Genomic DNA, 15,191 nt, shown 5'->3' on the forward strand with positions numbered 1-15,191 from the left:
CTTCCACAGTTTTCACTCCAGATTTACCAGTTTTTATTTATTAAATGTATTCATCTGCCATGCTGCTCCCTCGCTCTTTCTTGGACTTTGGTCCAACAACAACCTCACCTACCATGACATTACCTTAATATTTAAGACCAATTATCCTTAAAAAAAATAAATTATATATATATATATGTGTGTGTGTGTGTGTGAATAAGTAAGTATGAGTACTAGTTAAAAAATTATTTAATTATTAATGAATAAAGGTTAATTTTCTTGTGCTAATTTAGAATTCTAAATAAGCTGAAATAAGTCATTTAACTAAAAAAGTTAAACATTGAACCCAGGCCTGGGAGGAGTTCGGTGAGACCATGGAGAAGGACTACCAGTTGACCTCGAAGCAATTCTGGCAAACCTCAGGAGGGGGAAGCAGTGCTTCGCCAACACTGTTTAGAGTGGGGGTGGGAGGCTGCTGACCTCAACTGGGGACATTATCGGGCAGTGGGAAGAGTACTTCGAGGATCTCCTCAATCCTGCCATCACGCATTCCCTGGTGGAAACAGAGGCTGGGGACTCGGGGTCGAACTCTTTCATCACCCAGGCTGAAGTCACCGAGGTGGTTAAAAAGCTCTGCGGTGGCAGGGCTTCGGGGATGGATGATTTCAGGTTCAAACAACCTAAAATACTTATAACATCACAAAAAGAAGAGAAAGACAAAGAATTAGTTAGTTTACTTGCTGCGAGGAGAACGGACAGAGATGTGCTTTCAGTTACAAATCTCCTACCACTTTGAAAACCATCTGTCCGCACCTCTCTTTTTATTATCTTTGGGGGCTCCCTAGTTACAATAAACATTTCTCTCTAAGGATGGGAAAAACAGCTGCAACATATACAGGTCATAAACACCATTATCTTCTAACAACACACTTCCACAGTCTCCCCCATCTTAAGATCAGTGTGTCTTCTGTTCAGCACAATTAGCCATCATCTTTATGACTTCCTCATCTGTGACTGCTTCCTTCTCAGCTCCACCTTTGATTCTTGCCTGCAGACAAACTCTTTACAAACATCTTTACTCACACATATAGCATGTAAGGTTATAAAGATCAAATTGTAAAGTTAATAGAAAAGGAAAAAATAGATAAAGATAAATCTATATACAATTATTCCAACATTTCCCCCCTGTTAATCTTATATTTGGTCATATTCTCATATCACTTAAACAGCCACTTCTTTTGGATTTTTAACTGTAAGATCATTTTCAGCTAACAACATGTCCAAAGCAATTCTATTCTGGAATGTCATCAGGGAAGTTGAAGCCAATTAGTCATGGACAGCTTCAAACCCGCTTTGTGTCCAATTTCTTAGTTTTTGTACATTATAGTGGATATAATTGATCCTGTCTACGTTTTTGTTCATTGTACACCACCAACAGATACTTGATTCAAATCCTGCGGCTACTTGATCAGTCAATTTATCTTCATCTATAGCATCTATGTATGTGGAGTCTCCCTCAGTCTGCCAAGCTACTGCTCTGCACTTTCTATTACGCCAATCATGTGGGTTTACACTAGATAGTCCATCTATTACTTCATCTACTAACATAGAATATACTGAAACTGGTAACAATAAAGTAACTAGAGCACAGAGTCCCGTTACATTTGAAGGTAATCGATCAAACAACCTGTCATCACCGCACCTCCACAAAATGTCTCCTCTAGAGACTGGTTTAAAATACTTATTTACTTTTACAATAGCATTACACCATACTGCAGTGAGATTCCCCAATTTATTGCCTCTCTCTGTCATATTTATACATATGTAGTTTCCAGTGGTGACCCGTTTATGGAATACTGATTTATCCTTATCTGCTGTAATTACAGGAAAAACAGAATCCCAGTGCTGACACATTTCATTAGGATTAGTTTGATTCATTACTTCCATCACACAGGGTTGTGGTATTAAAGCTGGAATTACTTGTAACAAAAGCCTGGGACCCATACAGACAACACAATCTCTTTTAGTCATGTTAGCCGCTTGCTCTACCATCAATAACCAGTTATTATTTGTTCCTGATACTTCAGTAATAACCTGGCACTAGTCATCTGTGGTTAAGTTTCCTAACATAATTTTTACTCTCTTCGCTTTGTTACCTGGATGCATTATCAGCTTTATGGAGCTTAAACAACTTCTTTTGATGACTAGTGTTGGAGTTGGTCCCCAGAAACTCCTGCGTGTTCGTTTGTTTTGGTAAAGCTAAATAACACAGAGTCTTCACAGTTTCTTTGGCCCCGGCCGGAGGAGAGGTGTTCCAGCTAAGTCACCAGAACACTTCTGACTTTTCCTTCCCAAAGACAGGGTTTTTATTCAAAAACAAGGCGTGTACAATTACAAAGAAAAAACACATATTTTTAGCTGAGTGTCAGTTGAACTCTTACACCTGGCATTCAGCTGTCTGTTCAGACCCTCACAACATTCCTGCTATTCTACCTTTGGCTGTTATTTTCAGACATGTACAGAAATATCTTCACTGGTGCCGGCTGACCACAGCCAAGTCAGACACACACACACACACACACACACACACACACACACACACACACACACACACACACACCTGTTTTGAGCAATCCACTAAGTTACACAGTACATTTCATTTCACACATTATTAAACCTAACTTGAGCATAGCAATGCAGACCCTATTAAGTATTTTAAATATTTTCCAACATTTCCCCCTTTTGAAGTCTCAATTAAGACTTCACCCTAAAATGTCCACAGATTATATTGGAAGCAACTTTAAAACTTCATGCCTTCCTGCTCCTCATCATCACCGTCTACCTCTAACAGTGGCATCATGATGGGATGCTGAGAAGCCTTCCCTTATTGGTTGCGCGTTTGAACATTTGTTCAGTTTGGCAGCTGTCAGAGCATGTCTGGAATGGAAGTTCACAAAACAAACCCAAAATCACTGTAATAATGCAAAAAGATATGACACACAAACATCCCATGACCCAACCCTTAGAGGGTTTTGGTCCTACCCTTTGGCTCCCCATGATTATTCCTGGTAATACTCGTGAGTAATATAATCTTTGATACCTGTAAAAAAAGAAATTAATAGAGATACAAAAGTTTTAGTTCCATTTGTTTCAGTATTTTACAAGTGGGAGGGAAAACTCTACCACTTTCAGTGAGAGGGAAACTCAATCACTGCCGCCTCTTCTCCTGATTGTGTTTTCTCCTCTTCAGGATATAATGATTTATCAAACACTTTACCACAGATTTGGTGTCTGAAGTCCTTCTGCATCATGCCTAAAACAACAACCATCTGTGAACAGCTGTCTCACCTGAGGTCCCTTAAGGGGGCTGGCTTCTAAATCTGATCTTATCTTTTCTGTCCTGCTAACCAGCTCTTCACATTGATGTGGTTCCTCCTGTGTTATTCCATCCGCCATGTTTATTCCCTCGTGAGTGTAGGTTATGTTGGTGCCTCCAAGATTTTGCTGAGCCTGTGTTGTCTCAGAGCTGTCATGGTGAAACTTTAAGAGTTCACATATGCCACCATATGAGTTGTTAAAACATTCAGAGGGTGTCCCATCACTAAGTGATGAATTAATTTTGCCAACCCTGCTGCATGTTGTGTGTATTGTGGGTGGCGTTTTTCCATGTTATCCATCATTACTGAAATGTACATCAGCACTCTCCTCTCTCCCCCTTTTTTCTGAAACAAAAAACTCCATTTACTGCCACTTTTGTTACAGAAACATCCAAATAAAATGGTGTGGTGTAGTCTGGGAGCCTAAGTTCTGCCGCGATGGAGAGAAGCTGCTTTAACACAATAAAGGCTTTCATTGCTTCCTGTGTCCAATTAAGGACATTGTTGAGATTTTGCATGCCCTGTTCTCTGACTGGTCTCTGAGGGGCTGTGTGAGATCGGTGTTACCTGGGATGTAGTTCCTGCTGTAGCCTGTAAGGCCCAGAAATGACAGCATGTCTTTCAACCTAAGAGGTTTAGGGTGTGTTAAAATACGTTGCTTATGTGAACCTGACATGCTCGTGTTTCCTGCGGTAATAACCTCGCCCAGGAAGGAAACTTGCTTCCTTGCTATTTGTAGTTTATTTTTACTGACCTTGAATCCATGTTTATGCAGATGTCTCAGCATGAGTTCTGTAGATTGCAAACAGAGCTCCGCTGTGGATGCTGCCAGTAGTACGTCATCCACGTACTGAATTAGAGTCACATTCTGTGGTAGAGGGCAAGTCTGTAACACATCTTTCAAAACCTGGTTAAATATACCTGGGGAAAGGGCGAACCCTTGTGGCAGACGGGTGAAGCGCAGCTGCTCCCCACAATAGGTGAAAGAAAAAATGTCTCTGCACTCTTCTGCTAATGGCAAACTGAAAAAGCATTAGCTAGATCAATACATGTGTACCACTGATGTGAAGGCTCCAGGTTGGAGAGAGCAACATGGGGATTTGGGACAGGAACAGTAGAAGTCACCAGAACTGAATTTATTGCTCTTAAATCATGTGCCATGCGGTATTTTCCAGTACCTTTTTTCTCTACAGGAAGGATGGGTGTGTTCTATGCTGAGGATGAGGTTTCTAACACACCTGCTGCCTTCAGGCCGTCAATGGTGTCTCTGATGCCTTCCTGAGCTTAGTTTTTGGGCGGATACTGTGGAACCCAAATAAGCGAGGGAGATGCAACCTGAATAGAAACAGGGGCGCAGGGGGTTAATCCTACATCTGTGGGCCCTTCGGCCCATAACTGATAAGATAGGCTCTGCAAAAGAGCTGCAGCTTTGGGATGATCTGTTTTTTTCTCTTCCAAGATGATGTATGAGCATCTCATACTGCAACAGAACTTCATCAGTAGTTGTACATTTATACAGTATGTGTCTGTGCTTTTAGAATACCTTAAGTTGGTGACCGAGGTGTCCTGCCAGTCCCCTGCTGCCAGAGAGCGCTTTACCACTCCTCCCAATTCCTTAGCTTGAGGCTCAGGATGCAAAGAAAGAGAAACATGAGGAACAGCTTCATCTGACATTAAATACCATTCTGCTTGGTCAGGTGTTAAATCAACTGCTGCACCCACACCCTCAGGAGCCACATAAATATTTTTGGATGAAATAAACCATGTCCTACCTTCTACTGTTTCATTAAACAAATCCTGGTACCATTCAGTGTGACAATGGTCGTAAAACAGAGTGACATGGGGCGGGTCAGGCGGAGAGGTGTAGGGGCAGAGACTTTGAATCCAGGGTTTCCACAGCTGATACACAGAGAAGATGCTGCTTGGAGAAGAAGGTGCAGTCAGCAGTCCCCAGTAGATTCCTCTTCAACTGGCTGTAAAAAACATTGTCCATGCTGAAGCATTTGTCCACATGCCATAGAGAAACCATCTGGAAAAGTTTACCACACAACACTGATGCTCCCAGCTTAACAGGTGTGCTGGGTGAACACACAAAAGGGTGAGTTACTCTCTGAGTCCCAATCTAAACAGGAAGAATGTGTGCAGCCCCTGAGAAGCCCATCACAGAAACAGTCTTGGTAGAGAGTAGTGGTTTAGGAGGTTTCTGTGTTATGTTGGCATAAGTAGCTCCAGTGTCCACTAAAAATTCAGACAGTTCTCTCCCACCTTTGCAGGCAACATGGGGTCTGCTTTGCCCACGCTGCCTTGGTACTCCTCAGGGGCGTCCGTATGGGCCGTAAGACGGGTGTCCACCCATCTGTGGATACTGGCCCTGCTGGGGTGGTAGAGGTGCCATACCTGCATTAGGAGGGACCGTTACTCCCTGCTGTTACCCTCAGGTGGGGCCAGTGCGTGCCCAATATCCAGACTGACCGCAGTTGCAGGACACATCTCCCAGTGCCCTGCTGTTTCCACCTCTTCCTCTGGGTGCTCCACACCATCCACCACGACCAGCTGACCACCAACATGCCATCCGCCTCCACAACCGGGGCCACTGTACCTGTAATTATAAAATAAATACGGTGGAGGAGGGGGTAACCCCCCTCCTTGGCACTGATCAGTCACAGGTGGTAACATAAACATAGGGGTGTGTGCTGCAGGAGGAACAGGTTGAGCTGCGCTCTTTCTCCTCTTTTCTTTTTCTCTGCCTCCTGAGTCCTATCCCTGGCCACTTTGAGGCGTCCCAATCCCTCTGGGAGGCTTTTACTAACCCCAGCCTAAATACCCTAGTCCTCGTCTGGACTGAGTTTGGATTGCCAAATCCAGAACTTATTTACTTCAACACCGTCACCATTTAAGTATCTTCGGTGAAAAGTATGTTACAGCCTCAACATTCAAGTATCTCGGCTAAAATTTATCTTGTCTCAATCAACAAATATTTTTACGCAGTATATCATTTCTTTACCATAATACATTATTTCAACCAAGAAATATTTTACCCAAAACTGATCAAGACTGTAAAATTAAGAAAACAGATATCTATTCCACAACACCACCTACACTATTAGCAGGCAAAAGGAGAATAAATATAGATCTCCTTACCTTTTGTTTTGGGTCGACCCTGTGGTGTTGTAGAACGACGTCTGCCTCGTAGTCAATTAATTATCCTTTAGTTAGTGCCAAATCCGGGTCACGGCACCAACTGTCTACAGGGCGTCTCCCCTTACACACTATCACCCACTCCGCCTGAAAACGTCTGTTTTCACAGATTATTTCTTCTGTGAACAGCTCATGTATTTTATGTGTTTGTGTATTATGTACTTTTCTCTGGAGTCCACTAAATGCCCTCCAAGTCTAACTATTCTTGCTGAATTATCCTATTCCAGCTCATAGTTTTCTCATGCTAGTCTTGTTACAAATGTCATTTATAACTCAGTCATGCTCTCACTGTTACTGGTCTTACAGATTCATACAAACTGTTCACAGTAACTTATTTGCTTCACAGGACTTATAGTATGTGCTTTATGTATTATTACATCTGTAATCTGGTTTTATCGAGGCAGAACTCGCATAAAACACAGCATTCACACCCTTGTGTTTTTGCCTGGTCTCAGCTTTTGACTCCCTTATACAATGAACAACCTTCCTAGGGACTCTAACCCTATTTTTTAAAGGACTCAAACCTTAAGAAAACTGTTTACACTTCGGAGGTCCCCACCCTCCGGGACTTCAACCCAGCAAAATCATGAATTCTCATCAGAAAACATGTGGAGTTGCCAAACTCAGGAAACACACTCGGGCCTCGAACCCTTATCTAGAGGGCCTCTAACCCTTTGGGCCTCGAACCCTTATTTCACAAAACACTTCTCATTTTGCTTTTCGTGACCTCTTTTACAGTACCATAATGCATTACTTTACACGTGTTAAATTTAGCAGAACATTTCACTTACTCAGACATCTGACACCAATAATTTAGGCCTATCGACAATGCCAAAAGTGCAGAGTTCGTTTAAACAGGTTTCTGCTTACCTCGTAAGAAGTGCGGGGGTACCCGGTGTCAGAGTCTTTTGGTGAAGTTCTGATTTAGCCGAAAGTCCTCGCTTTTCCCAAATCACGTCGGGAATCACCAAGTTGTTGGAGTTGGTCCCCAGAAACTCCTGCGTGTTCGTTTGTTTTGGTAAAGCTAAATAACACAGAGTCTTCACAGTTTCTTTGGCCCCGGCCGGAGGAGAGGTGTTCCAGCTAAGTCACCAGAACACTTCTGACTTTTCCTCCCCAAAGACAGGGTTTTTATTCAAAAACAAGGCGTATACAATTACAAAGAAAAAACACATATTTTTAACTGAGTGTCAGTTGAACTCTTACACCTGGCATTCAGCTGTCTGTTCAGACCCTCACAACATTCCTGCTATTCTACTTTTGGCTGTTATTTTCAGACATGTACAGAAATATCTTCACTGGTGCCGGCTGACCACAGCCAAGTCAGACACACACACACACACACACACACCTGTTTTGAGCAATCCACTAAGTTACACAGTACATTTCATTTCACACATTATTAAACCTAATTTGAGTTTAGCAATGCAGACCCTATTAAGTATTTTAAATATTTTCCAACACTAGCATAAGCAGTGGTGCCCCACTCTGGTGTCCAATTGTTTCCATCATCAGCTACCATCATGGACCATGAGGTGTCTCTTCTGTCATTAGTTAAGTACCATTTATAACTTCTATAATCCTGCCCTTTCCTTCCTTGTTTGGTCAAGCTAATGAGTGGGATCAGCACCACAGCTATGGTTTTAGATTTCACGCACACTTAAATGCCATAAGTATAAGAAGTTTGTTTAGTGCACATAGTTAGGTTATCTTGCCTTCCTTGATTTAGCGCTACTTGTTTCATATGACTCATAACAGGTGTTATTACATTCTTATTTATCTTGACTGGTTCCCAGAAGTACCAGAAAAATAAGAAAATCGATATGAGAAAAAATATAAATACCCAGCAACAGAAAGCATTGTTCATCCATCTAAAAGTCATTTTGGCTGAAATGTTGACTCCTCTAAGTGGTTCCAGTGTCTTAATTTTCTTCACTGACTTTCGGGTCTCTCCAGCCTCTAAATGTCTGGGTCCACCCTATTATCAGTCTGTAAATCACTTCCCCTGGCGGAGCTTTCAACCGAAATTACCTTTTTACAATGTGTAAGGTGAATCCAGGTTGATCTCTCGCTATTTTTACTGCTGTAGGAGTGGTTAGTAATACCTAATATGGGTCCTCCCAATTAGGTGAATACCAATGTTTCTTCTTTACACTCCTTATTAACACCCAGTCTCCTGGTTCCACTTGTTGGTTTTCCTGCTGGGAAATAGAACATTCCTCATTAGTTTAATTTTTTCTGTTGCTTTTCTAACATACTCCTCATATAATCAGCTAGGTTAGCTTCTTCATCTAACTCCCACTGATTTTTAACTGTGGTAATCTGTATGGTCTTCCAAATAACGTTTCATAGGGTGTTAGCCCTCAGGTGCTTGTAATGTTTAGTTGGAAATAGTTCTATCCATTTAGAAAATGCATCTATAATGACTAAACAGAACTTTTTTCCCTTCACTGAGGTTTAACTCAATAAAATCCATATGAATTGTTTGAAAGGGGTATCTTGGTTTTGAAAATTGTTCCCTACGTGGTCTTAAATTCCCTTGTGAATTATGTTTTGCACATGTTAAACATGTTTTACAAAAATTTTTTTTTTTTTTATACGAATTAAATCCATATGTTATATAATATTAATGTATCTGTCCTACCATTCCTCCCTGTTGAGACATGTGAAACACGATGGCTCAATATTGCCGCCCATTTATAGGTTCTTTGGTACGATAGGTTTATTATCTGGTCAAATATAGTTTTCATCTTTTAATGCAGCTCCATGTTTTTTCCACATTTCATGTAGTGGGCTTTGTTGTTACATTTCGTTTAACACTGTATCTTTTGTCACCAACGCATATCCTGTTTGTGTCTTCCCTCTCTCATCTTTTCTGGAGAAACCATCTACATAAACTATTTTGCCCTGTACCAGGGGTTGATCCTACAAATCACTTCTTGTTTTTGCTTCTTTTTCTGCTAATTCTTAACAATCATGTTAAATTCCATCTTCAGGCGTGGGTAACAAGGTTGCTGAGTTTAAAGCGGCGCACCTTTTTATAGTTAAGTGTGGTTGTCACAGTAAGGTTGACATGTAGGACAAATGTCTAGCAGGTGATAGAAATGTCATATTTGTTTGCAGTAATAATGCTGAAATTGCATGGGGAACTCTTAAAGTTAAAGGGTGAAATAACACTATTGTGGCACTGACTTCAACTGCCATTGAGGCTGCAATTACAGCTCTCACACAATATGGTTGCGCACACGCAACACTATCTAGTTTTGAAGAGAAATAGGCTATTGGTTTCATTTTATCTCCATGTTGTTGAACCAGAACTGAAGTCATAAAATGTCCCTTGAAATCTACCATCTGAACAAACGGTTTGCTATAGTCTGGTAATGCTAAAGCAGTACTGGAAACTAGAACTTGTTTTATGTTGGTAAATGCTTCTTCAGCTTCTTATTACGAATCAGAAAAAGGCGGACCCAAGATTCAGCCAGACACAATACTGAAAATTTAAAAGGTTTATTCAGCCACAGGAAAACGTCACTCAGGTAAAACTCCACAGAGCTTCCGGGAATCACTGCTTTTGTCTTGAGTTGAACTTGAAACCCAGAGGGGAAACCTCGGTGGGTGGCAGGCAGTGATCTCCATAGCGCAGGTAAGATGTGACTCCAGGCTGAATAATCCAAGGACAGAAACAGGGTCAATGATCGGAACAAGAGACGTCAGGCAAGGGGCAGGCTGACGCATTAACCAGTTGCAAGAAACAGGGTTGACAACCAAAATCCAAACAGTCCAACAGGGGGCAGGCAGAGAGGCAAAAATCCAAAAGGCAAGGCAAGGTCAAGAACAATGATCAGACAGGAAGGAACACTGGATATCTACTCACACGAATGGCTTTCAAAAATCTGGCACCGTCTGCTTGTCAGAGTCAGTACAGGTCCTTCTCAAAATATTAGCATATTGTGATAAAGTTCATTATTTTCCATAATGTCATGATGAAAATTTAACATTCATATATTTTAGATTCATTGCACACTAACTGAAATATTTCAGGTCTTTTATTGTCTTAATACAGATAATTTTGGCATACAGCTCATGAAAACCCAAAATTCCTATCTCACAAAATTAACATATTTCATCCGACCAATGAAAGAAAAGTGTTTTTAATACAAAAAACGTCAACCTTCAAATAATCATGTACAGTTATGCACTCAATACTTGGTCGGGAATCTTTTGGCAGAAATGACTGCTTCAATGCGGCGTGGCATGGAGGCAATCAGCCTGTGGCACTGCTGAGGTCTTATGGAGGCCCAGGATGCTTCGATAGCGGCCTTTAGCTCATCCAGAGTGTTGGGTCTTGAGTCTCTCAACGTTCTCTTCACAATATCCCACAGATTCTCTATGGGGTTCAGGTCAGGAGAGTTGGCGGGCCAATTGAGCACAGTGATACCATGGTCAGTAAACCATTTACCAGTGGTTTTGGCACTGTGAGCAGGTGCCAGGTCGTGCTGAAAAATGAAATCTTCATCTCCATAAAGCTTTTCAGCAGATGGAAGCATGAAGTGCTCCAAAATCTCCTGATAGCTAGCTGCATTGACCCTGCCCTTGATAAAACACAGTGGACCAACACCAGCAGCTGACACGGCGCCCCAGACCATCACTGACTGTGGGTACTTGACACTGGACGTCTGGCATTTTGGCATTTCCTTCTCCCCAGTCTTCCTCCAGACTCTGGCACCTTGATTTCCGAATGACATGCAGAATTTGCTTTCATCCGAAAAAAAGTACTTTGGACCACTGAGCAACAGTCCAGTGCTGCTTCTCTGTAGCCCAGGTCAGACGCTTCTGCCGCTGTTTCTGGTTCAAAAGTGGCTTGACCTGGGGAATGCGGCACCTGTAGCCCATTTCCTGCACACGCCTGTGCACGGTGGCTCTGAATGTTTCTACTCCAGACTCAGTCCACTGCTTCCGCAGGTCCCCCAACGTCTGGAATCGGCCCTTCTCCACAATCTTCCTCAGGGTCCGGTCATCTCTTCTCGTTGTGCAGCGTTTTCTGCCACACTTTTTCCTTCCTTCCCACAGACTTCCCACTGAGGTGCCTTGATACAGCACTCTGGGAACAGCCTATTCGTTCAGAAATTTCTTTCTGTGTCTTACCTTCTTGCTTGATGGTGTCAATAGTGGCCTTCTGGACAGCAGTCAGGTCGGCAGTCTTACCCATGATTGGGGTTTTGAGTGATGAACCAGGCTGGGAGTTTTAAAGGCCTCAGGAATATTTTACAGGTGTTTAGAGTTAACTCGTTGATTCAGATGATTAGGTTCATAGCTCGTTTAGAGACCCTTTTAATGATATGCTAATTTTGTGAGATAGGAATTTTGGGTTTTCATGAGCTGTATGCCAAAATCATCCGTATTAAGACAATAAAAGACCTGCAATATTTCAGTTAGTGTGCAATGAATCTAAAATATATGAATGATAAATTTTCATCATTACATTATGGAAAATAATGAACTTTATCACAATATGCTAATATTTTGAGAAGGACCTGTATATATCAGGGAAGACACAGGTGCTTGGCATGCCACAGATTGCACTGCACTGCAGCTGCCACCAGGTGCATCTAATCTGCTGATTGCAGCCAGGGAGACAGGGAAGAGCAGACGTGCCAGAATCATAACAGTACCCCTCCTCTAAGGTCCGGCTCCTGACGGACCACGAGGCTGATCAGGATGGAGACGATGAAACTCACGAATTAGATCCTTATCAATGATGAACCTCGTAGGAATCCAAGTCCTCTCCTCGAGCCCATAGCCCTCCCAGTCAACCAGGTATTGCAATCCACGTCCTCTTCGCCTGGACCTGAGAATGTGCCGGACAGAGAACACTGGGCCACCATCAATGACTCGGGTGGGTGGAGGGGGCCCAAAGGTGGGCCCAAGTCGGGGCTCCACGAAGGGCTTGACCTGAGAAGCGTGGAACATGGGGTGAATCCTCATGGAGTTGGGTAATCTCAGCCGTACAGCGACAGGGTTGATGATTTTGGAGATTGGGAAAGGTCCACCAAATCGGGGTGCCAATTTCCGGGATTCTACCCTTAATGGAAGGTCCTTGGCGGAGAGCCAAACTTTCTGCCCCACCTGGTACTTAGGGGCAGGGATCCGTCTCCGGTTGGCCGTTCTTGACTGAACCAGTGACATTCTGATCATCGACCTCCTGGCCTTTCTCCATATTCTTTGGCACCTTAGGGCAGCCGCTTGGGTGGACAGAACATTAGCCTCTCTCTCCTGAACCGAAAACATGGGTGGCTGGAAACCAAACACAACATGAAAAGGAGACAAACCAGTGGCACTTGATTGCATAGAGTTCATGGCGTATTCAATCCAGGGCAAATTTTGTGACCACTTGGTCGGGTCAGACTCACATAAGATACGAAGTTTGGTTTCTACTTCTTGGTTGGCTCTCTCGGTTTGGCCATCAGACTGAGGATGAAACCCTGAAGAAAGACTAACAGAAATTCCCAACAAAGAACAAAACTCCTTCCAAAAACGTGACATAAACTGGGGTCCTCTATTGGAAACAATGTCATTAGCAATTCCATGGAGCCTGAATATGCAATGTTGTCAAGCTTGGCTTGACAACATTGAGTGAATGCAGAAACAAAGTCTTTGACATCCTTAACCAGCGATGGCCACCAAAACTGAGTTTTGTGGAGATATATTATGTGTGTGCATCATTATTATTATGTTCATAACCAGTGTGGGAAATAAAATGTATAACATGTGTTAGTATAAAGACATTGTGTATTGTGTGGTCTGCAGAAGTATTTCTCACAGAAGAGGTTAAGTGGAAAATTACTGAAAACTGCAGAAGTGTGTGAAAATTGGTGATAAGTATTACTCCCTGCTTATATCAGTAGATACGGGGTGCAGGTGCTGGACAATGACTGTCTAAATATGGTAAGCTTGTCTGTCTTTTTAAGGCCCACCCAGGGATGCCATATGTTGGGAGTTATGATTATTGATTGATTAATCTTGATCAATAATTAGAATTAAAAATCATAATTTGACAAAATCAATTTCTTCCAAAATCCTCATTTATGAATCGAGACCAGAGATATTTCTGGTGTTGTAATTGTGGCTCAACGCCTTTGACAATTGCAACTATCAAATAGTCCGTAATAATTAATAACTATTGCCGGAGATGTCACTGTTTAATCGACCGTTTCTGCCAAAACGTGTGAAACTTTTAACCTTATCTTGACTGACGAATCACTTTTGCACACAATGAACACCAAACGCTCTCTTATCATGTATGTGAATATTTATTAATCTTCACCTACTCAACATGCAAAATTCTACATAACAAGGGTAACACATCTAACTAAGCAAAATAAAGCAAACAACAGTGGGTGTGTATTGAATCAACCAGCAGTTATGGCAAAAGAAGGAATAAGAATATGAAAAAGGGGTGTGGTGGTGAGTGGAGAGTGGGGCGCAGCTCCCTTGTACTCAGTTATACTCAGTCATAAAACTTCCCCCAACTCCTTAGCACACAAAAAGTTATAAAGCTTTTGGAAAATGGAGAATTTCACCATGAGGTTACTTTAACAGTCCAGTCTTACCGCACACCTGCGCTGACTCAGATGGTAAAACACACACAAAGCTAGGAACACAACACATCAAAGTTTCAATAAACAAGGTTACATGCACATATCGTTCAGAACACATGAGATTCTAACTAGCGATTCTGATCGCTCTACAACCTCTGACCCTGCCCAGGCCTTCTAATAAAGAAATAAAAGATTAAAATAAAAGATGGGTTTTACTTGGTGAAGCTTCCTTCTGGGGCAGCAAGTGAGAGGGAAAGAGGGGGGGTGTTTTGAAGCGTTGCTGCGCGTCCACAGTTAAACTCCAAGAAAGCGGTCAGTCCCCGTCCTTTGGCCTTCTTGACGAAAAGGAAAAATATGATCTGACCATCAGCAGTCGACTAGAACCAAGCAAGGAGGGAAAGTTGCGTCTCCTTGAAACTCCGCGGTTTTGGTTACGTGTTAAACTCACGTCTTCGATCGGCAAAGTGAAATTTCTGGCCTTCTCATTCCAGAAACCTCTTTCATGAATTTTTCATTGGCCAACGAAGGAGAATAGATGAAGACTCCACATGGGACCTCTTCTTCTCCAGAGGATGCTTCAGTTGCGTGGTAACCGTGTCAAGGTCTCCAGCTGAAAGCGTATGTTCAAAATGGGCACCTCCATATATAGCGTCCTGTGACGTCAGACTTGGGACGCTCGTCATATCAGTCGCAGTGCTCGACGGGATATGTAGTAGCGGGCTGTCCCGGGTACAAATTGGCCATTGGAGAGGCACCGTGACGTCCAACAACGTGCAGATGGTCCAATACTCAGCAACAAGTGGTCCAACAGAATGCTAAATGAGTAATACAATAATTTTTTTTTTTTTACTTTTCTCAAAGTCAGAACATTTCTTTATTTCTATTGCCATTTAAACTGTACAACCAGGACAAAGGTTTTGAGTATTTTTCCACAGCTTCTCACAATAGTTTGCTTAAACATTGGCACACTCTTTCTGCCCATGTCGGGATCCAACCCATTTTATTGTTGATAATGACCCTTTTCTATCAGTTTAACAAG

Source organism: Girardinichthys multiradiatus, chromosome 10, assembly GCF_021462225.1.
Source record: "Girardinichthys multiradiatus isolate DD_20200921_A chromosome 10, DD_fGirMul_XY1, whole genome shotgun sequence".
NCBI lineage: Eukaryota > Metazoa > Chordata > Actinopteri > Cyprinodontiformes > Goodeidae > Girardinichthys > Girardinichthys multiradiatus.